Consider the following 21587-nt stretch of genomic DNA (forward strand, 5'->3'; position numbering starts at 1 on the left):
GAGGCGGCTCCGGCAGCAGCCTCCGCCCAGCCACCTGGCTGCTGCTATAGTCGCCGCAGCGGCTGCCCCTTTGTCACCATTCCCCAGGAAACCGGCGCCTTGTACTGCGGGCCGGGAGCGGCAGCAGGTCCAGGAGCAGCAGGGGCAGCCGCCTGGCCCAGACAAACACAAGGCTCCCTCCTCCTGCTGCTGGGGACACGTCATGGGGAATAAATAAATAAATAAATAAATCCACTCACCCAGTGGCAGTGAGAGGAGCCGGCGGCGGCGGCGGGATTAGATCCAGCCCACCCAGCCCAAGCTAGAGACCAGGTAACGTAACCGACCCCTCAGGAGGGAGGAGGAGGAGGCTGCTTATCGTGGCCCCCGCCTGGGAGGGCCCGGGGAGCGAAGGGGGCTGGCGCCAGGGCTAGTGTTCGTGCCCATTGTGTGTACCAGCTGCTGCCCCCGGTGGGTAGCGGGCAGGCTGCGTGCTGCGCAGGGGTCGCTCTCAGACACGCACTCAAGCGCTGCTGCTGCCGCCGTTGGAGTGTGTGTGTGTGTGTGTGGGCTGCACGCGGCCCAGTGGTCTCACATACTGACACACACCCTGCAGAAACAGCGGCTGCCATTGGCTTGTGTGCGAGGAGAGGATGCCCCAGCAGCCTCGCTCATTGCCACTGACACACACCCCAGACATGAGCTGCTGCCTTTGAGTTGTGGGCAAGGGGCAGGTACCCCAGCACAGACTTACTCTCACACACACACACGCACCACCACAATTGCTGCTGCCCTTGGGTTGTGGGCAAGGGGCGGGTACCCAAGCACGTGACAGGCTCAATCACACACACACACACGGCACCACTACAGCTGCTGCTGCTCTTGGATTGTTTGTGAGCTGCGGGTCCGCCACCCCCGAGCCGCACTCCTAGCCGCTGCCGCAGCACACAAAGAGCGGCTGCCCTTGGGTCGTGCCCAGTGCTCGCTCCCATCCCCGCAAGCTGAAGTGTCCCTGTGGCGGTGGTTGGGCACCGGGCAGCCCCACCCCAGTCTCCTGAGCGGCGAAGAGAAGCGCAGAAGCCGCCCCCGCTGCGCTGCCCCGCACCATGGCGCGCTGTAGGCGGGACTGCTCCATCCCTCGGGGGATGTTTCTCTGACCACGAGGCCGGGGCCATTCCCGGGACTGCCGGTTACTGTGGGTAGCTACCTGCGGTGGGATCCGCTGCTTGGTAGCGCTGCAGGGGAGAGGAGGTGAGCGCGCTTGGCTCACGCCTTTGTGTCTGCGCTGCAGCAGGGGGAGGCGGCTGTAGCATCCCCGCGTGCCTCCTTAGCCCTCTCATCACACAGCCCGGCCCCTTTCTCCTCCCCCGCGCTGGAGCTGCCCCAGGCTGGGCGTGCTACTGGGCAGACCACAGGCCAGCGTTGGGCTGGCGTCGCCCGTCCCGTTGTCAGCGACTGGCCCTTGAGCCTGCCCAGGGACAGAGCCGTGGGGTGCAGCTGCCAGACAGGGCTGGGCCGGGGGCGGCGGCAGGCGATGCTCAGCGAGTGTTGCTGCTGCCTCTCTCTCTCTCTCTCCCCCCTGACCCCCCCGCGCGGTAGCCAATAGGAAACGGCGTGGAGGCGGTGGAAGGCAGCTGGAGAGGAATGGAGGATGAGGACGGGAACCGGATCCGCCTGGGAGGGGAGGTGGGCTCGGCCGCCTGGCATCGCCCAGTTGGTTCGTTCAGGGGAAGCTGAGGTCGCGTGGAACGCAGCCCTGCAGTGCTGAGTTCACTCAGCATAAGCCTGGCAAGGGCTCCCTGGGGGTGGCTGTGCTGCCTCCCGCCCGGAGACTGCCCGACTCTAGCTCACACTCTACAAAGGCACTTGCACACAGGGGAGCGCTCCAGAGGGAAACGTGGGAACTTCTAAAAAAAAAAAAACGATTAACTTATTGTTATGAGAGGTGGGGCTGAAGGAAATAGAGATCCTGTCCCCGCAGCCCTCTCTGAGCTGTGGGGAAATTCGACTCTGCAGCTCTGTGTATTATATTGCTCTGATTACTACTACAATCATTCTGGTGTTGGTTATGGTGGTTGATATTTATTGATCCAACGGTGTCACTGGCAGTGTATAAAGGGAGAAGTAAACATGGGGGCGTTCATTTTGTTACTGCAGCTACTTCATATACTTCAGCATACTTCCAGATATAACGGGTGCAAAGTAGTCCTAAAGTTCCTTCAGGGAATGTTTCCAATTTAAGGGGCTTCCTTAGCAGGAGGAGCATAATTAGCCCTGCACTACCACCCTGATTCTGTTGCAGGGTGCCCTGGTACACGGGGCATCAGTGAGGCACTGCCATGCCTCAGCTATTTTTGGCTGCTGGAATGGCCCATATAATGTTACAGCTGAAGCACAAGTTTAGAGCAGGCCAAGAAGCTGCCCGCCGCTAACCCATGCTAGGTTTAACTGTCCCCTGGCAGTCCTAGTATCTAGAAGGCACATTATCTCCTCAGTCTCTGTCCCAGGCACAATCTAGAAGGCACATTATCTCCTCAGTCTCTGTCCCACGCACAATATCAACATAGGAATGAGTCCCCCTGAGTTTTCACATCTAAGGCAGGGACAGTTCAGACATGCAGAGTGCATCACGTGCCCATTGGTGAAGTAGGAATCTTACTGAGATAATTGTTGAAAGCCTGTGTGGTTAAAACATCTGAACAAACTGAGGTCACTGGCTTGTGGAGCCTTCCTTATATGTTTCATTGGTCTCAATAGTAATTCTTTGCATTGCTGTAGCTCAAGCTACTTATCAAATAATAATGAAATAGGTGCACACAGCTTCCTTTGCAGGAGTGGGGCTGTAAACTCAACAGCACAGCAGATAAGCCTAGCAACATACCAGCCCAGGTCTAAAGAGAGTTGAATCATATGAAGGTCATGCTTAAAGGCAAATATTTTGGACAGATAGAAAAAGTAGAAAGAAATTACAAGAGAGGGCCAATAAAGGAAGGAAAATGGTTTATGTTTAAGTTAGTTATATTTGGGAATATTAATAAGATACATAATTTTTTTAAAAAGAGAACCATCTCCCCCTCCTTTAGTTCCAGATTGCATATTAAAGTTCTTTAATATTGAAGATTTCTGATATTCTTTTTGATCAAGAATGCTGAATAGATTCAGTTTCTCTAACCATTAAAATGAATTTATAAATTAACTTTGAGGGATAGAAACTGATAAGTATCAGTTTCATTAGAAGAGAGTTGAGGATGGCTTTTTCTATTAGATATTTCTCTTAAGTGTGTAACTTAGTATGGAGTAATAGCTGTATGAGGAGTTAGTGGTAGTTTATTTAATGTAGTATTGAGCTTTTATCTTAGTGATTTTCTCTTGTCTGTTTTCCACAATAAAAGCAATAGTTGTCAGGACTGCCCCCAGTTAGAAGTCATTTCCTTTATCATAAAAATGTTGCTCTACCAGAATACTCAGTATCTGTGTTTGTTCCACCCAAATTTATCCTACAAAATACACCTTTACATTTCCCCCTTCTGTTTTCTTATCATAGCCTTCAGGGGTTACAGTTAGGCTAACGAGGAAATATAATCTTAAAAGAGGCATGACAAACATCAGAGGGTGAAAGGTAAAAGTCAAAGTGGAAGGCTGGGTGAGTTTCATCCTGGGGGAAATATTAATACTTGCAGGGATTTCCTAGACCTTAATCTTCTCAGGTTAGCTAATGTAGAATAGAAGATCATTTTTTCAATAATATGCTTTTTACTTGTTTTCAGCTTTATCTTATTTTATTGTTTAGGTAGCTACATTCGCTACTTGTATGCCATTGCAAGGTTGTGCTTAATGATGAATCATGAGTCATTCCATCACAAAGTTGTTCTTCAGCCCTTGGCTTTGCTATTTTGTAAAACATCGATCAGTTATGATGCTAATACCGATACAATTTTAATATGCATAAGAGAAAAATTAATGAACAAGTGACTAACATGAGTCTCAAACATAATGCAATTTGAAAAAATAAAAGACACGTCTCTAGTTATACAATGTATATTTGTCCTAGAACTTGAAAATATATTGAGTTATAGGAATGCTATGTAAAAAGGAACTGTAAAAATTACTAAGGGCTAGATCCTGCAATTGGTCCATAGGGATGTTTGACTACAATGGGGCTTTGTGCACACACAAGAATGCACCTATGTGAATCCAGTTGCAGGATCCCGACTACATCTGGACAAAAAATTTATGATGAATAGCTTTTTCATCAACAAATACGTTTCCCATGATCTAAAACTATTTGTAAAATTGAGTTGAATTCAACAAAGAATTTCAGCCAAGAAAAAATGTTTTTTAAATCAAAACATTGTTTCAGCTTTTTCATTTTGACATATTTCATTTTAAAATGACATTTTGAATTAAAAAATGGCCAGTTTTTTTAAATCACACAAAAGCATGAAAAACACCTGAAAACTGCCAAATCAAAATGAAAATCTTTTTAAAAATTGTGTTGAGTTGGCTAAAACATTTTGGTTGACTCAAAATGAATCAAACCCCTCCCCCCAAAAAATTTCATTTAGAATCAACTTGAAATGTTTCAGTCCATTCAAAGTGAAATTGTTTAAAGTTCTTCAATAAAAAAATAAAAAAAAGGAAAATGATTTTGGTGAATCAAACTAGATCTTTTTTTTTTTGGTTGGGGGGGTGTCAGTCCCCAAACCAAAAAAATCCATTCTATGCATAACTCTAATCCTTACCGTAAATTATCCTTGTGATTAAAAAAAAAAGTGTTCTTCCAAATTGAAGTTTTCAGTCAGTTATTGTTATAATGTTTAAAAAAATCTTGAAAATAATATTTGGTAAAAAATAGGGCTGTCAAGTGATTTAAAAAATCGTGATTAATCGTGCGATTAACTGCACCACTAAACAATAATAGAATAAAGCAACAGAGGGTCCTGTGGCACCTTTAAGACTAACAGAAGTATAGGGAGCATAAGCTTTCGTGGGTAAGAACCTCACTTCTTCAGATGCAAGTAATGGAAATCTCCAGAGGCAGGTCTCCAGATTTCCATTACTTGCATCTGAAGAAGTGAGGTTCTTACCCACGAAAGCTTATGCTCCCTATACTTCTGTTAGTCTTAAAGGTGCCACAGGACCCTCTGTTGCTTTTTACAGACTCAGACTAACACGGCTACCCCTCTAATAATAGAATACTATTTTAAAATATTTTTGGATATTTTCTACATTTTCAAATATATTGATTTCAATTACAACACAGAATACAAAGTATACAGTGCTCACTTTATATTTATTTTTGATTACAAATGTTTGCACTGTAAAAAACAAAAGAAATAGTATTTTTCATGTCACCTAATACAAGTACTGTAGTTCAATCTCTTTATCATGAAAGTTGAACTTACAAATGTAAAGTTATGTACAAAAAAACTGCATTCAAAACTAAATAATGTAAAATTTTAGAGCCTCCAAGTCCACTCAGTCCTATTTCTTGTTCAGCCAGTTGCTCAGACAAACAAGTTTGTTTACATTTGCAGGAAATAATGCTGCCCGCTTCTTGTTTACAGTATCACCTGTAAGTGAGAACAGACATTCGCATAGCACTGTTGTAGCCAGTGTGGCAAGATATTTATGTGCCAGATGCGCTAAAGATTCATTTGTCCCTTCATGCTTCAATCACCATTCCAGAGGACATGCATCCATGCTGATGACGGGTTCTGCTCGATAACGATCCAAAGCAGTGCGGACTGACGCATGTTCATTTTCATCAACTGAGTCAGATGCCATCAGCAGAAGGTTGATTTTCTTTTTTGGTGGTTCTGGTTCTGCAGTTTCCCCATCAGAGTGTTCAGAGAGTTTTAAGACTTCTGAAAGCATGCTCCACACCTCATCCCTCTCAGATTCTGGAAGGCACTTCAGATTCTTAAACCTTGGGTTGAGTGTTATAGCTGTCTTTAGAAATCTCACATTGGTACCTTCTTTGCGTTTTGTCAAATCTGCAGTGAAAGTGTTCTAACTGTAGTCTGTAACCTATCATTTAAATCAGCTTCTGTACCAAATCACTGGAGGATAGCTAATTTAACACCAATTTTAAAAAGGGTTCCAGAGGTGATCCTGGCAATTACAGGTCGGTAAGCCTGACTTCAGTACCAGGTAAACTGGGTTGAAACTATAGCAAAGAACAAAATTGTCAGACACATAGATGAACATAATTTGTTGGGGAAGAGTCAATGTGTTTTGTAAAGGGAAATCATGCCTCACCAATCTACTAGAATTCTTTGAGGGGGTCAACAACCATGTGGACAAGGGGGATCCAGTGGACATAGTGTACTTAGATTTTCAGAAAGCCATTGACAAGGTCCCTCACTAAAGGCTCTTATCAAAGTAAGCAGTCATAGGATAAGAGGGAAGGACCTCTCATGTATTGGTAACTGGTTAAAGATAGGAAAGATAGTCAAAGATAGGTGGGAGGGATAGCTCAGTGGTTTGAGCATTGGCCTGCTAAACCCAGGGTTGTGAGTTCAATCCTTGAGGGTGCCACTTAGGGATCTGGGGCAAAAATCTGTCTGGGGATTGGTCCTGCTTTGAGCAGGGGGTTGGACTAGATGACCTCCTGAGGTATCTTCCAACCTGGATATTCTATGAACAAAGGGTAGGAATAAATGTCAGTTTCCAGAATGGAGAGAGGTAAATAGTGGTGTCACCCAGGGGTCTGTACTGGGACCAGTCCTATTCAACTTATTCATAAATGATTGGGAAAAAGGGGTAAACAGTGAGGTGATTCAAAACTTCTCAAGATAGTTAAGTCCCAGGGAGACTGTGAAGAGCTACAAAAGGATCTCTCAAAACTTGGTGACTGGGCAACAAAATGGCAGATGAAATTCAGTGTTGATAAACGCAAAGAAATGCACATTGGAAAACATAATCCTAACTATACATATAAAATGATGGGGTATAAATTAGCTGTTGCCCCTCAAGAAAAAGATCTTGGAGTCATTGTGGATAGTTCTCTGAAAACATCCACTCAATGTGCACCGACAGTCAAAAAAGCAAACTGAATGTTGGGAATCATTAAGAAAGGGATCGATAATAAGACAGAAAATATCATATTGCCCATATATAAATCCATGGTATGCCCACATCTTCAATACTGCCCCCATCTCAAAAATATATATTGGAATTGGAAAAGGTATAGAAAAGGGCAACAAAAATGATTAGGGAGTATGGAATGGCTTCCGTATGAGGAGAGATTAATAAGCCTTGGACTTTTCAGCTTGGAAAAGGGATGATTAAGAGGTGATATGATTGAGGTTTATAAAATCTTGACTGGTGGGGAGAAAGTAAATAAGGAAGTGTTATTTATTCCTTCTCATAACACAAGAACTAGGGGTCACCAAATGAAATTAATAGACAGCAGGTTTAAAACAAACAAAAGGAAGTATTTTTTCACACAACACACAGTCAACCTCTAGAACTCCTTGACAGTGCATGTTGTGAAGGCCAAGACTATAATAGGGTTCAAAAAAGAACTAGATAAGTTCATGGAGGATAGATCCATCAATGGCTATTAGCTAGCATGGGCAGGGATGGTGTTCCTAGTCTCTGTTTGCCAGAAGCGTCCGTTTGCAGGGGCACCTGGCATTGGCCACTGTTGGAAGACAGGATACTGAGCTAAATGGACCTTTGATCTGACCCAATATGGCCGCTCGTATGTTCTTAAAATGAATAATGTGCTGGGTCATCATATGAGACGGCTATAACATGAAATATATGGCAGAATGTGGGTAAAACAGAGCAGGGGACATACAATTCTCCCCCAAGGTGTTAGTCACAAATTTAGTTAACATTTTTTTAATGAGCATCATCAGCATGGAAGCATGTCCTCAGGAAGGGGCATACAAATGTTTAGCATATCTGGCACATAAGTATCTTGCAACTCCGGTTATAACAGTGCCTATTCTCAGTTTCAGGTGATATTATAAACAAGAAGCGGGAAGCATTAACTCCTGTAAATGTGAACAAACTTGTTTGTCTTAGGGATTGGCTGAACATGAAGTAGGACTGAGTGGACTTGTAGGCTCCGAAGTTTTACATTGTTTTGTTTTTGAGTGCAGTTATGTGACAAAAAAAATCTACATTTGTAAGTTGCACTTTCATGACAAAGAGATTGCACTACAGTACTTGTATGAGGTGAATTGATACTATTTCTTTTGTTTATCATTTTTACACTGCAAATATTTGTAATAAAAAATAATATACATTTTGATTTCAATTATAACACAGAATACAATATATATGAAACTGTAGAAAAACATCCAAAATAGTTAATAAATTTCAATTGGTATTCTATTGTTTAACAGTGTGATTAAAGCTGAGATTAATTTTTTTGAGTTAACTGCGATTAATCGACGGCCGTGGTAAAAAAAAAAATACAACCAGGTCATTAACTACACTAGCACTGACCAGTGCTTTTATACTTCAGAAATATTTTATAGTAATTTGTGTCATAATGGGATAAAAAAACTTGCCTGTTCTTTTTATTTTATTTATTTAAACTAAACTATTAATAGTACTTGTTATTAATATGCTTGCACTGATCATTGTTAATGTAAGAAGACGTTCTTGTTTAACTAGTTAAACAACCTGTATCTCTGGATAAAATGTGCCATAGTGTGCAGAAATTTTGTTTGTCTAGCTGTCCCACTTAATTAATATTGTTCTTACCAATGGACATGTATTTCAGTGACGCTGTATGAAATTTGAAATTTCTTTATACACCTCTACCCCGATATAACGCTGTCCTCGGGAGCCAAAAAATCTTACCGCGTTATAGGTGAAACCGTGTTATATCGAACTTGCTTTGATCCACTGGAGTGCGCAGCACCGCCCCCCCGGAGCGCTGCTTTACCGCATTATATCTGAATTTGTGTTATATTGGTTTGCGTTATATCGGGGTAGAGGTGTACCTATTTGTTGGCAAATTAGGCAAAATTATTTCAATTGTCAGATACAAGCTGAGATGAAGTTTTTGTTGACAAATTGCTAATCACGTTTATAGAAGCCTGAACAATTCTTTACAGGAAGGGTACAAAATATAAGGGAATTATATGATTTACTGACTGGTTATTTTTTTACATTTAGGAACCCTATCACAGATGCATAAGCAGAACATAGTTTATTAGAGACATATTTATTCAGAGCAATACATTGTTTCTTTAGCACACTGCCCAATAATTATCTTGTCAAATCTAAATTAGGTGTCTAAATTGGGATCCTTCATTTCAATGTTACTGAACCCTAGTTAAGTAGGTTGTTATCTCATAATTACTGAAGTCTGAATACTGCTTTCAAAGCCATTCCTTCTTCCAACTAACATTCTTATTGGATGAAATCAGTTGTATACTGAATAACGTATTTTATAGTAAGTTATATTTATCCTTCAGCTATATTTGCCTTGTGCAAAATTTACATTTCAAGGTAATTATGTTGCAAGGTATTTACATGCCAGATATGATAAACATTTGTATACATAAGTGCTGACTCCGTGGATGCTCCAGGGCTGGAGCACCCATGGGGAAAAACCAAACTCCCCCCTCCTCGCCTCCTTCTCCCCGCTACCAAGTGCGCCGCATCCCCACTCCTTCCCCTCCCTCCCAGCGCTTCCTGCCACCTAACAACTGTTTGGCAGTGCTTATGACTTTCTGGGAAGGAGGGGGAGGAGTGGGGACGCAGCGCGCTTAGGGGAAGAAGCGGGGCGGGGGCAGGGACTTGGGAGAAGGGGGTGGGGACTTTGGGGAAGGGGAGGAATGGGGATGGGGCGAGGGTGGTGCAGGGACGGGAAGGGGCGGGGCAGGGGGGGGGCCGGGGGGGGGGGGGGGTCGAGCACCCACCGGGCAGAGGGGAAGTCTGCGTCTATGTTTGTATACCCCTTCATGCTTCGCCCACCATTCCAGAATACATGCTTCCATGCTAATGATGGGTTCTGCTCAATAATGATCAAGAGCATTGCGGACTGAGGCATGTTTATTTTCATCATCTGAGTCAGATGCCACCAACAGAAAATTGATTTTCTTTTTTGGTGGTTCGGGTTCTGCAGTTTCTGCCTCTGAGTGTTGCTCTTTTAAGACTTCTGAAAGAATGATCCACACCTCGTCCCTCTCAGATTTTGGAAGGCACTTCAGATTCTTAAACCTTGGGTCAAGTGCTGTAGCTATCTTTAGCAGGGCCAGCTCCAGGCACCAGCTTGCCAAGCAGGTGCTTGGGGCAGCCACTCTGCAGAGGGGCGGCATGTCCAGCTATTCGGCGGCAATTCGGCGGATGGTCCCTCACTCCCACTTGGAGCGAAGGACCTTCCGCCGAATTGCCGCCGCAGATCGCGATTGCGATCGCGGCTTTTTTTTTTTCCATTTGGGGCGGCAAAAACCCTGGAGCCGGCCCTGATCTTTAGAAATCTCACATTGGTATCTTCTTTGCATTTTGTTGTCAAATCTTCAGTGAAAGTGCTCTTAAATCAAACAACATGTGCTGGGTCGTTATCTGAGATTGCCATAATATGAAATATATGGCAGAATGTAGGTAAAACCACAGAGCAGGAGACATACAATTCTTTCCCAAGGAGTTCAGTCACAAATGTAATTAATACATTATTTTTTTAATGAACGTCATCAACATGGAAGCATGTCATCGGGAATGGTGGCTGAAGCATGAAGGGGCATATAAATGTTTAGCATTTGGCATGTAAATAGCTTGCAATGCTGGCTACAAAAGTGCCGTGTGAATGCCTACTATCATTTTCAGGTGACATTGTAAATAAGAAGCAGGCATCATCATCTCCCATAAATATAAACAAACTTGTTTGTCTTAGCGATTGGCTGAACGAGAAGTAGGACTGAGTGGACTTGTAGCTTCTAAAGTTTTACATTGTTTTGTTTTTGAGTGCAGTTATGTAACAAAAAAAATCTGCATTTGTAAGTTGCACTTTGATGATAAAGAGATTGCACTACAGTACTTGTGTGAGGTGAATTGAAAAATATGATTTCTTTTGTTTATCTTTTTTAACAGTGCAAATGTTTGTAATAAAAAATAACAAGATATGAACATTTTGTATTTTATGTTGTAATTGAAATCAATATATTTGAAAATGTAGAAAAACATCCAAAATATTTATAATAAATTTCTATTGGTATTCTATTATTGTTTAACAGTGCGATTAAAACTGCGATTAATCACAGTTAATTTTTAAAATCAAGTTAATTTGTTTTGAGTTAATTGCTTGAGTTAACTACAATTAATTGACAGCCCTAGTCTATAACATGCACCTTAGAAGATCTGATTTCATCTGCTAGGGGACTGTGATGTATACTTACTAGCTAATCCATTGCAATATTATAACTACATTTGTATATCCATATTTATACGTTGCTCATTGTATCCTAAAAACATTTTAAAAATTGCAAATGTAGGGGCAGTATACGTTGGTCTAGTAAATGGAGTGCTGGTCTAAAAGTCAGAAGACCTGGGTTTTATTCCTGGCTCTGTTTGATTCACTATGTGACTTTGGGCAAATCATTTAACCTTTCCATACTAGAGTTTCCTATCTACACAATGGGGTGTATAATAGCTACCCACCTTTGTAAAAAGCTTTGAGGTCATCAGATAAGATAAAGATATGAGTGCTATCATTATTTACTATTACTATGTTTATTATTATGGAGGAGTAGGCAAAGTGACTCTAAAAAGAACTGAAGTCTCTTAAGTGCCAACAAACAGTGTAGTCAACAGAGAACAATTATATCCTAGTTGGTTTGATTTCTCTTTCCTCGTTCTTTCTGTGCTCCAGCATCAAGGATATCATCTAAATGCTCTCTCTTGACACTTTGAATATGTGAGTATAGAATGAAGAGAAGGAAAGCAGAAAATACAGAGTGTGGGGAGGGAAACAAAGAATGTAAAGGGGAGAGAAGAGAACAGATTGAGGGAAGACAGGATTGGGGGGGTGGGAAACTAGCTCTCACAAAAGTGAGAGCAGATTAAGATAATACAGGAGAATGGGAGAGTTGTAGATGGAAAGAAACAAGGATAATAAAAGTGATGGGTGATTAAAAAAGGCTGTTATTAGAGGTATAATTTCAGGAAGAAGCCATATAACATACCCAGAACACACAATATATTATATTTTTAAACATTTTGAAAGCTTGAATCCACAAATACAATTTTTAAAAAAGAGGCAAAAAAGAGGTTTAGAAATTATTATTTTCACTCTCACCTCATTTCCAAGGAACCAGTCCTGGTTTTGTACAAACCATATAACTACTGCCTACGCATTTCCTCTGTATTACTAGTGACTTAGGTTGCCTTGGAATATTACTGCATTAGTAAATTATGAGCAGTCATTCTATAATCATGCAATAATATACTGTATTCTAGAATTTATGCACTGTATTTTTAAGTAGTGTCCCAGAGGGGATGAACCCCAGCCTTCAAGCTTCAAAGCACAGTTCTGTACCACTTGAGCTAGGGTGACCAGATGTCCCAATAAAATGGGGACCGTCCCGATTTTTAGCTATTTGTCTTGCATCCCGACCGATCTCAGGTCGGGACGCAATTTGTCCTGATATTTTGCTCCCCCGGCAGTGTTCCGCCAGCAGGACTCGTTTTTTTTTTTTTTTTCCTTCCCCGCCGGCCGCCCCCCGGCTTTTTTTTTTTTTGCCCCCCCGATGTCCCGATATTTTCTTCATCTCATCTGGTCACCCTAACTTGAGCTGAACATACAGTAAAGTTGAGACACATTACAAACTAGATATCCAGAGACTGGAGTCCAGTCTTGAAGCAGTGCAGGTATTTTTATTGTTCCTTTCTTTCTCTGACTCCCCACTGGTGGACTACCATTGAATGTTTTCACATAAGAAGTGTGTATTAATGAAATATTTGAATAAGGAGAGGATGGTTGTTGTGTTCTTCTCGTCTTACCTAAAAGGCATTGTAAGCAATCGTGGTGGGGTCTAGGGAATGCCACAAAGAGTCTTTTTGCACAGAGCTGTGCTCTGTCTGGGTGGTCCGTCCACAGTAGCCCAGAGAGGTTTGGGGCATGAAGAGGCTGGAGTAATCAGATCTACTGGCCACTACCGTCCCCCAAATAGGATGCTATTAAAGTACACAGGATACAGTAATAGTAGTGGAATATTCCCACTAGATGGAAGGATACCCTTTGGTTCCTGTGGAACATCCCTGTGCAAAGTTAATGTAGTCAGGCTTTGTGCATTGGAAAGGATTTGGGCCATGATGTACAAGGAAAGGGAGGTGGTTCCGCACATAGGGGGCAGCATGGAGCAAGCATGAAGATGAGAGATAGAGGCTTGGGTGAAGGAAATGAAGAGTGAGTGGGAGTGTGATGGGATGTGTGTGTGCCTTGCACGACACTGAAGAGGTTAAATCCCTTCAGAATGGGTGAGTGAAGAGATTCTCTGCCTTCCACTCCTCACAGTGACCACATCTGCTGTCAGACTTTGAAGGATGGCTCTTCAGTTGGGGCTCCGTAGTAATACTAGTCCCATAAGAGTTAAGGGCTCCTGCAAGCAAGGAGGTGATTATTCTTCCAGTCTAAGCAGAGAGGACTGTATTTTCTGGAGCCATGTGGCTGAGATTATTGGTCTTTTAGTTATTGCCACTGCTACAGAGGAGAATTTGAATTCTTTAGTTGATCCCTATTAGCTTCATTAACTGTGTGTGTTTATTTCTGTCACCCCCCTGAGAAGGGGACTCTTCATATTTGTTTTCCCGAAAGGATGGACCTGAATTGTTTAGCTGAACCCTACAGAGAAGGGAAAAAAATTTGTATTTGGTTAAACTCTGGACCAAGGGTGACTGCTCCTTTGACCCTATCATAAGGGAATCTCCCTGCTTTTTCCCCACCTACTTGAACTGTTTATTTTGATGCTTCTGGGGAGAAAAATTGACTGCCCTGAAGAACTGTTTCTTGACCTAAAGAGAGAGGGACTTGTTAAAATGTGTTTGTAATTTTGTTTCCTTCGAGGGATTGGTGATTCTTTGTTCCAGGTTAGTGTAGTATTGACATTTTCACTGGGAGTAAGCAGAAGTGATACAAGAAGAGAGAAAGGGAGGAACTAAATGGTACAGAGCCTTGAAAGTGAAGACAGGACATTTATTTTACATGGGTCTAAGGTGGATTTGCTTCTTACTTTGGGTCAATCCAGCATCACATTCATTGACTTTCTGACTTCTGCCACCCTGCAGGCCATGGTCATAATCTTACTATGAGTCAGTAGCTCAAGCTGCCTAAAACCCTTTTTCCACTGGGTGGCTTGGAAGAGACTGGCACAATCCAGAAATTAGGAGAAGCTGGGATGGGAAGAAAAGGTGTTGGCCTGGCTGCATTCAGGCCTGTCATTAGGGCTTCTATGGATCCCTGACACCAAAATAAAGCTGCCCTCTCCTGGTGGAACCTACAGCCAACTATAGTTCTCTGGGAGTGGGTGCTTTGCCAGTACAGCTTCCCTTGTAGGCATAGTGGATAGAAATTGCACCCTACCTCTTTATGACTATGGGGTGAATCAGGCACCTGTCTATAAACAAAGTCTCTATTTCAATTTCCAAATATTCTGCAGCATCACTAGACTTGTATGTTTAAAACATATCAAAATGAAACCCTAGCTCTTAGTGTAGTGTCCATCTACATTTTATTTTATTTTTTTACTATCTACCTTAATCAAATCCAAACTTGTCTGGAAAAAACTGAGACTGCCTCCCACAACCACAAGGCTGTAAGCTATGTAGATTCAGATATCTCAGTTTAGATTGTAAGCTCCTGGGGCTAGGGACCATCTCTCCTACATGTGCTGTACAGTGCTGAGAATAGTGTTAGTGCTTAACAAATAATAAATTCACACCCACAAACCTTGCTAACTTAGCTTTAAGGATGCTGAAGTGAATTTCAGAACAACACAGCCATTAACAATCAAGGAGGTTGCCAGTAAAGGCAGTGTTAACATCCCACCCAATCTCAAAATCTCAGTTCACCTCTCTCTACCACCCACACATCACAGTGCCAGTCAAAGGAGGTTTTGAGTCCAAGGCCAGCGGTACCATAATCTAGTGAAGGGGTTCTCAACCTTTTTCTCTCTGAGGCCTACCCCTCAACATGCTATACAAACTCCAGGGCCCAGCAGGGGTGGGGAGAGGACCTCGGGGCAGGGGCCTTGGGCATAGGCGTAGTTTGACTTCTATGGGGGGGCAGGGGCCAGTGGATCGAGCCACCTCCACATGGCAGGGTCCAGGGAGGGAGTGCCACCTCCACCCCCTGACTCACCTCAGCAGGCCACCCAGCCTGTCTGGGTTGGTGGGAGGAGGGGCATGTAACCAAAAATTTAGGGTTACCATATTTGAACATTCGAAAAAGAGGACACTCCACGGGGGGTATCGGCCCCGCCCACAGTCCACCCCTGCTCCTCCCATGCTTTGCCCCCACTCTGCCCCAGGTCCCATCCCCTCCCCACTTGGCCCTGCCACTGCACCCCTCCTAACCCCCTGGCCTGCCGCTGGCTTGCTGCATCCCTCCTCAGTCCCCCACCCCGCACTCACCTCCTCCCACCTGCCACTCACCTCCTCACTCTCCTGGCAGAAACCCCCATGCCCATCCCGAGAACCCCGCCTGCCGCTGGCTCGCTGCTTCTTGCCTCCTCACCCCCGCCCACCGCTGGCTCCCTCGCCGCTCGCCTCTTCAACTCCTGCTGCCCGCCGCTGGCCTTTTCACACACACCCCCACTCACCTACTCACCAACTCATCCCCAGCTGCTGCAGGTCCCTCTGGCTCCTAGGATCAGGGGCAGCCGAGGGGTCTCCACGTGCTGGGCCCGCCACAAGTGCGAGCTCCATGTCTCCATGGAAAAGTGCCAATGGGAGCTGCCGGAGCCGCGGAGCAGGGCTTGCAGGTGCTGGCAGCGTGCAGAGAGCCCTCCGCCCCCCCCGACCCAATCCGACCTGATTCTAAGAGCCAGAGAGACCTGCCGGGGGGCAAGGTGGGGAGTCCCGGTGGTGCTTACCTGGGGCAGCTCCTGGGAAGCATCCGGCAGGTCCCTCTGGCTCCTAAGGTCGGGTCGGGGTGGGGGCAGAGGGCTCTCTGCCCGCTGCCGGCACCTGCAAGCCCTGCCCCCGCAGCTCTGATTGGGCAGGAGGGAGCCAGTGCAGCACGCAGAGACCCCCTCCGCCTCTGTGCCTAGGAGCCGCCCACACTGCAGGCTCCTGCCGGCGGGCGGGCGCCGGGAGATGCCCCAGGAAGTGCCGCCAGCCCCGGGACTTTGGCCTTAGGGTTACCATACGTCCGTATTTTCCCGGACGTTTTTAGATATTTAAAAATTCCTCCCAGATGGCAATTTAAGAACTAAAAAGCCGGACATGTCCGGGAAAATTCGGACGTATGGTAACCCTAAAAAATTATAACTCAAAGCTGGGGGCCTTAGCTCAAAAAGTTTGAAAACAGCTTAGGGTGCAGGGAGGGGTACCTGGGGCTGTGTGCAGACGGGGTAGCTGAGGGTGCAGAGAGGGTGGTAGCTAGGGGCTGTGTGCGGGCAAGGGGGTAGCTGAATTTGCAGGGAGGGGGTAGCTGGGGCTGTGTGCACACAGGGGGTGGCTGTGGGTGCAGGGACAAGGGTGGCTAGGGGCTGTGTGCATGCAGGGGATAGATCAGGGTGCACAGAGGTCATAGCTCAGGGTGTAAGGAGAGGGCATTAGGGGCGGTATCCTGGGAGGACTCCCCTGCAGTCCCTGTTCCTGAAGGGGTCTACCAGCCACGGAGCCGGGTCTCCCACCTCCCCCTTGGGGGCTCTTATGACTACCTCTGCGGGAGCAAAGGGGGCTGGGAGCTGAAGGGCAGCTTCCACCTGGAGCGCCAGCAGGAGAGCAAGGAACATTGCTGCTGCCTGCTCCATGGCACCAGCCAGAGCAGCAGCTGCCCCGCACTGTCCGGCTCCAGCTTCCTGCCTCTGACCTGGCCAGGGGGCAGGGAGAGGAGCTTGGGGGGGAGATGTAGAGCTGCCCCTGGGACTGCCGTGATCTTGCGCTGCAGTTTCAGGGGTGGGGGGCAATGCCCTCCATGTCCCCAGCTCTGCCCATGGGCTCAGGGCTTCTGCCCCACAGGGAGCACCAGGGCTTGGGGCTCTGGGATTCAGTCCCGCACCTCCCAGCTTCAGCCCCGCAGGAGGAGCTGGGGATCGGGGTTCAGCCCCATGGGGGGCATCGGGGATTGGGGCTTCAGCCCCATGCCTCCCAGCTTCAGCCCCATGGGGGCGCTGGGGATCAGGGCTTCATAGAATCATAGAAGATTAGGTTTGGAAGAGACCTCAGGAGATCAACTACTCCAACTTCCTGCTCAAAGCAGGACCAACCCCAACTAAATCATCCCAGCCAGGGCTTTGTCAAGCTGGGCTGTAAAAACCTCTAAGGATGGAGATTCCACCACCTCCCTAGGTGAACCCCTGGGGATCAGGGCTTCAGCCCCGTGCCTCCCGGTTTCAGCCCTGCGGGGGGCGCCAGGCATTAGGGCTTCAGCCACGGGGCCACACAGCCCCCTTGAAAGGGCTCATGGACCCCCAGGGGACCGCAGACCCCCAGTTGAGAACTGCTGATCTACTGGCTATCCTCTGGACTGTGTCACCCAGTAGCAAGAGTCAGTGGCTGCCTTAGCCTAGCAGCAGGATTCAGCAGCTGTGTCACCCAGTGGCCAGGGGAAGGGGAACCCAGCCCTACCTGTTCCACCAAGTTCCAATCCAGGGCTCAAAGAAACAATAATTCAAATTGCACAGCATAGGAGATGGGCACCCCTACCTCTGCTGTCTGGTCTACTTTGTATCCCAGCTTTAGATCCTCTTCTGGTATCACTGGTCTGTCTTGAGGTCCCCTTGGAGTTCTTTGAGGCCACTGTCTGAATGGTTTCCCTCTTTCTGTGGCAGTTTGGCATCCATGGCTGAAGGGTCTGCTGCAGCTTGACTCTGAGGCCTAGTCCCAGCTCTTGGAAGCCTCAGCAGCTCCTCTGCAGAAGGCTGCAGCACCCACCTTCTCTCCTGCTTAGTCAGCCCAGATTGAGCTGAGTTGCTCCATTTTGAACCCTCTCTCCATTGGGATCGTGCCCAGCAGGAACAAGGGGTTGTCGCTTCCTGTGTCCAGAGCAACTCCTCAACCCTCACTGTCACAGGGCCCAAATGCGCTCACCGTCTCCTTGCCTCCATAGCAAACACTCTTTCCTTTCTAATATGCAGTCATGTCCAGCGAACACATTCAGTTCCTCAGAATCATACTCAAATACAAAACCTGAACTTTGAGCTTAGAAAGATATTTATACACATGTGCGCGCGTACACACACACTTAGTTAAAGTGAAATGAAAGAGCTCTGTTACAATGGTGGTGGTAAAAGAATCCAAAAAGGACTGAATAGACTAGAAAAGTTGTGGACACATATCAATGGCCTGAGTTTATGCTACTTTGCAAGAATTACACTGTTTAGAAAATAAGTTAGAAATGTAGAGTTTTATGGCTTCCCTTCTCAGTTGAGGCATTGGCTTACATTCAGATAACAACCACACCTTTAACTCTGCCCTAATAGAGTTACAGCTATATAGTCATCTCAAAATGACTAAGAAAGTACAGTACTGTACAGTTTGTGTTCGTTTAAATTTGGGCTCTAGGGAATCTGGATAACTTTAAGAGAAAAATTGGGAAGACTGAGGGAGAACTAGAGCTGTAGCAGAGTCATCTGCCATGGAGTCTTGTTGTGATCAGGGCTTCACATTCGGTTGTAGAGGAGTCTCTGTTTAACATGGACTTTGTGTGGTGCTGTGTTATTAAGGCACTGGCTGGATGAGAACAGTTATAGTAGGGGGAGATGAGGCAGCCAGCATCTCAGGGTGGGTGAGATTGTGAGACAAAAGTGAACAGAGGAACATGGGTGACAGGAGTACCAGTGGCAGAGGCTGAAGCAGAGGTGGGGTTGATTCTGGGGATTTGTGGGGAAATGGTGGTAAATTGTTGGTTGGGGGATCAGAGACATTGGCAGCTGGTTTGGGTACAGTCATGGGGTACCAAGGAATCAATTGCAGGGAGTCATGAGAAATCTCCTTAGATTGTTCAGCCACTAATTCCCCTGTCTGTGGGCTTACCCCTCCCATGTGGTTGGCCAGTCTGGCTGGCTGGAGAATGAGGGGGTCAAAGTTATTGCCCAGCTGCTTCCCCATTCTTTCCTGTTCCTTTGGGGGCACTGTGCAGATGAAGGAACTCTCTTTGCCTCTTCAGGACCCAGGTGCTGTAATTCTGTCTGGTTTTTACATGGGCCATACAAGGTTCTTTATGCTGCTCCTTTGCACCCCCATGGAACACACCACAATGCATAAGGGCCAGGGCACACAACACTGGGAAATATGACATATTGTTTAATTTTCAGACTTGAATGTTCCTCATATGCAACACACTCAAACATGTTGTTGTTGAATGATGTCTCACCCCGTGTCAGATCTTGTTATTTGGTTCTGACATCTCAGGCTATGTCTACACTACAGACTTACAGCGGCACAGCTGTACCGCTGCAGCTACCCTGCTGTAAGGTCTCCCGTGTAGCTGCTCTATGCCAGCGGCTCTCCCATCGGCATAATTAAACCACCCCCAATGAGTGGCGGTAGCATTGTTGATGGGAGAACATCTCCCACCAACAGAGCACTGTCCACACCAGCGCATTTGTTGGTGAAATTTGTATCAATCACACCTCTGACTGACAAAAGTTTTGCCAACAAAAGTGCTAGTGTAGACAAAGACTCTGCTGTTATCTAAGCTAACAAATCATCATTCCTAAATGTTAGAACTGGTAAAATAATTCATAATGAACATTTTATTGGATGAATTTTGCCTCTTTTTCAGAGAATGAATAAACTAAGGGATTCTTGAATTTGTTGTTAAAAATGTGTCTTCACCTAATAATTCTTGTACTGCGAGTCAGTTGTGAGCAGTTCATTGTGAATAGTCCATGTAAATGCTATTACATAAGGCACTGGTGTGACAGTGTACCCCATAAGGCTTTATGGGGGGGGTGCTTATAAATGTATGTATGACATAACCGGAATATGTTTTGTGCTGCCTGTGCCATGTAATACATCTCCATAAAGATTATGGTCTACTATATCTATTCATCCTATTTGTACATGTATATCATTTTCTAATTGAGGTTAAGAATAGGGGCTGTATGCTGGCTTGGTTTCTAAGTAAGCTTTGTGGGGCATTTGGTCAGCTTCTTTAGGAAGGAATTCGCCAGGTTAAGTACCTGATCAGGAAACACTTGGGGAACAATGCATCTTGGAATGCTCCAATCCACATAAGAAGTCTTCCTGGAGACATGCAAGATACCATGTGGACAATGGCTTCAACCTGTAGAGACTGAGTCATGCAGGGACATGTGACTTGCCCAGGTGACTCCAGAACTCCATCTTGGAGCTGGACTTTGCATAGGAGGGAGGAGGGGGGTCTCCACCCACAAGAGAGAGTCTATTTAAACCTGGGGGAGACCCCTCCATTTTGTCTTCAGCTGGCTAAAGAAGGAGCCTCTCCACCCCCCCCTCCCCCCCAGGATACTGGAAGGAGACGGAAACAAAGGACAGTAACTACAGGGAGTGTGAGTGATTGCTGGACCCAGGCTAAAAGGAGATTAGCCTGTAAAAGAGAGTGCTCTGGAACTGGTGAGGAAATCCTCTGTATTTAGTTTGATTAGACATAGATTTGCGCATTTTATTTTATTTTGCTTGGTGACTTACTTTGTTCTGTCTGTTACTACTTGGAACCACTTAAATCCTACTGTCTGTATTTAATAAAATCACTTTTTATTTAGTAATTTACTCAGAGTATGTATTAATACCTGGGGGAGCAAACAACTGTGCATATCTCTCTATCAGTGTTATAGAGGGCGAACAATTTATGAGTTTGCCCTGCATAAGCTTTATGCAGGGTAAAACGGATTTATCTGGGTTTAGACCCCATTGGGAGTTGGGCATCTGAGTGCTAAAGACAAGCACACTTCTATGAGCTGTTTTCAGGTAAACTTGCAGCTTTGGGACAAGTAATTCAGACCCTGGGTCTGTGTTGGAGCCAGACTGGAGTGTCTCACTCAGCAAGACAGGTTGCTGGAGTCCTGAGCTGGCAGGGAAAACAGAAGCAGGGGTAGTCTTTGCACATCAGGTGGCAGCTCCCAAGGGGGTTTCTGTGATCCAACCCGTCACAACTGGTTATTGTTCAAGGGTCTGATTGTTGCTCGCTTGGATGACTTACATAGCAAGCAAAAGGTGTGAATTTTGAATTGCATTTACAAGTCTAAAATTTTAAATTTGAACTGTTGTTGGTTAACTAGATGTCAAAATTTGTGTTTACCAAAGAGTACATAAAATTCAGTTTTCAAGAGTACTTGCATTAGTAAAGCTAGATGGTACCATATTCATAGAAAGCAGGACCCAGCCTATACACACCATCTATATACTTTCCATGACATAGCTAAAATTAGCTGGACAGATATACATATTGCAGACTTCCTGAATTGCACATTTTACAAGCATAGCAAAACAAA

At 45.3% G+C, this 21587-nt stretch overlaps 1 protein-coding gene across 1 annotated transcript in view; it reads left to right on the top strand.

Annotated features, from left to right (window-relative positions):
• The first annotated feature begins 248 nt into the window (after window positions 1-248).
• Window positions 249-21587, top strand: part of SLC16A7 (solute carrier family 16 member 7) — a 125156-nt gene continuing 103817 nt past the window's right edge. The window contains exon 1 of the mRNA XM_024205104.1: window positions 249-312. The gene's annotated coding sequence lies outside the window, so the exon portion shown is untranslated. The remainder of the gene's footprint in view (window positions 313-21587) is intronic.

Source organism: Terrapene carolina, unplaced genomic scaffold, assembly GCF_002925995.2.
Source record: "Terrapene carolina triunguis isolate 2854851 unplaced genomic scaffold, T_m_triunguis-2.0 Scaffold68, whole genome shotgun sequence".
Classification (NCBI taxonomy): domain Eukaryota; kingdom Metazoa; phylum Chordata; order Testudines; family Emydidae; genus Terrapene; species Terrapene triunguis.